Source organism: Octodon degus, unplaced genomic scaffold, assembly GCF_000260255.1.
Source record: "Octodon degus isolate 3935 unplaced genomic scaffold, OctDeg1.0 scaffold00002, whole genome shotgun sequence".
In the NCBI taxonomy this organism is placed as follows: Eukaryota; Metazoa; Chordata; class Mammalia; order Rodentia; family Octodontidae; genus Octodon; species Octodon degus.
The window spans coordinates 22,734,854-22,737,219 of record NW_004524578.1 but is presented as its reverse complement, the minus strand read 5'-3'; the positions used below and the strand labels follow the sequence as shown (position 1 = coordinate 22,737,219).

At 39.9% G+C, this 2,366-nt stretch overlaps 1 pseudogene; it reads left to right on the top strand.

The window, feature by feature from the left end:
- Positions 1-178: 178 nt before the first annotated feature.
- LOC101563440 overlaps positions 179-2,366 on the top strand; it is a 4,312-nt pseudogene continuing 2,124 nt past the window's right edge.

Genomic DNA, 2,366 nt, shown 5'->3' with positions numbered 1-2,366 from the left:
GGTAAGACATCTGTGTCTGTTCTGTTCGGGCGCCCCCTCTGAGAGTCCTAAGAGGTGCTGGACGCAGCGATAGCCTCCAGACTCGACTCCTTTCCGTGACGACGGGTTGGAGTCTTATGTCTGTTTCTGTTTCATTTTTGTGTGTTTCGGCCGATTGTCGTTTGTCTGTCTGATAACCATGCTCTTCAGAATCGTCTTCTGGAATGCGAGAGCCTTCCCTCAGAACAGTTCGGCTTCCTCCCGGCACCAAGATAGAACTGCTGGGTTCCAGAAGGACGGTGAGCAGAAGTACCAGGGAGCTGCCCCGTCCCCCGCACCTAGACAGCCATGGTACCAGAAGAGTCCAACCCACGGAGCCACTTGGATGCCAGAGCCACTGGTTTCAGTCCATTGCAGCTCTTAACTTGCAGCGGCTGCCAAGCCCCCAGCCCGGCGCCAGGTCCACCTACTTTTGAAGCAGTTGGGATTCTGTGCAGAAACCAATGGGCAGGAAGGTTTCAGTCCTCCAAAACCTGTGTGTGGGGGTGAGGGGGGTCCTGTGTCTGATCAGTGACTGCTGCTGTGGTCACAGAGTGTGGTGCTGGGGTGTGTAGCATTCACTGCACGTTCACACCCTCCATAAAAACAAGAAAGCATGCTCTGTTTGACAGGAAAAAAAAAAAACCCAAAAGAAATTGCTCCAAATAAATATCAGATGGCTGACCTATCAGAGAAAAATTTTAGAAACAATAGTTTTGCTGGGGCTGTGGCTCAGTGGTAGAGTACTAGCCCTTGTGCAAGGACCTGGGTTCAATCCCCAGCACTGAGAGAGACAGAGAGACAGGGAGAGATTTTATAAACGGCAGTCTTAATGTTGTTCAAAGAACTAGAGGAAACCATGTACGAAGTCAAAAGTGATAAAAACAGAAGTCTCAGTAGACAGAAAATCTAAATGTAGTGCTAGGAGTACTAGGCAGGTACTGATGATAGAGCTTTTGCCTATTGTACATAAAGCCTCAGAGAAGAAAAAAGAAGGAAAGAAGAGAGTAAGCCAAAAAGAAGTTGTAGAAATGAAAAGAGATGAAATATGAAATAACAGAGATGAAAAATGTATTAAAGGAGAAGCAGTTAATTCTTTAATTTGTTTTGTTTCCTTTTCAATTGTTTCTCCTTTTCGTCTTCTTAATTTCTTATACTCTTCATTTTTTTCTTTCCAGTTTTACATCCATATGAATAACTGGTTGGAAGACAACACTATGTATTACAACAAATACTGTGAAATTCATATTACTTTGTTCAGTGCAAATCTGTATCACTTTCAATTTTTTCTATTTTAATTCCAATTTGTACTCTCTTTAAAAAATAAAAAATAATGAAAAATTTACTAGAGGAATCTGAAAGCAAATTAGAGCATGCAGGAAAAAAAATCAGTGAATCTGAAGATAGGACAATTGGTATGACTGTGTCTGAGAAAAAGAAAGAAATTAAAGAAAAGTGAATAGAACTAAGGGATCATCCAACTTGTACACTGTAGGAGGCTCAGAAAGGGGAGCAGAAGTGTAGAGCAGTTACTTGAGGATATAATGGTTGGAAACTTCCCCAAATGAATGAAAGCCATGAATGTAAATGTCTAAGAGTCTCAATGTTCTCTAAGTAGGATGAACTTAAGCAAGCACACATAAGATACATTATAGTCAAACTATCAAAAGCCAGACACACAAACAAAGAATAATGAAAGCAGCAACAGAGAAGTCAGCACCTGCAGGGGGGGTCTCAGTAAGGTTATCGGGCTTTTCTCATCTCAGTCACCACTGCCCAGAGTCACACAAATAACATATCAAAAACGCTAAAAGGAAAACATTGTCAACTAATAAACCTATGTCTAGAAAAACCTTACCTCCCAAGTGAAGGACAAATTCTGACATTCTCAGTAAATAAATGAGCCCTGAAAGACTTGATTAGCCCTGAGCCAGCCCTGAAAGGAATGCCCAGGGGGGTCCTGCAGTTGGAAATTGCTGGACGGCAACTTGTAGGTAAAGAAAGAAACATTTTAGTAAAGGTGAATACATTGGCCATTATAAAAGGTAATATTTGTGTTACATAGTTTGTGATTCTGTGGTTTGTTTTCAACGTGATTTATGAGATACTTAATTGTAACAGAGTTTTAAGCATAAGAGATTAAGTATTTAAAATAATTATAGTCTGAAAGCTCATATTATTGTTACTTTGATTTATGACTCCACATTTTCTTTTCTACAGGATTTAAGAAACTAATGTATTTTAAAAACAATAATTAGTTTATGTTTTTGGACTCGCATACATAAGGATATAATTTTATGACATTAGTGAATGAAAAGAATAGGAATGCAGGTACTATTAAAGGAGCG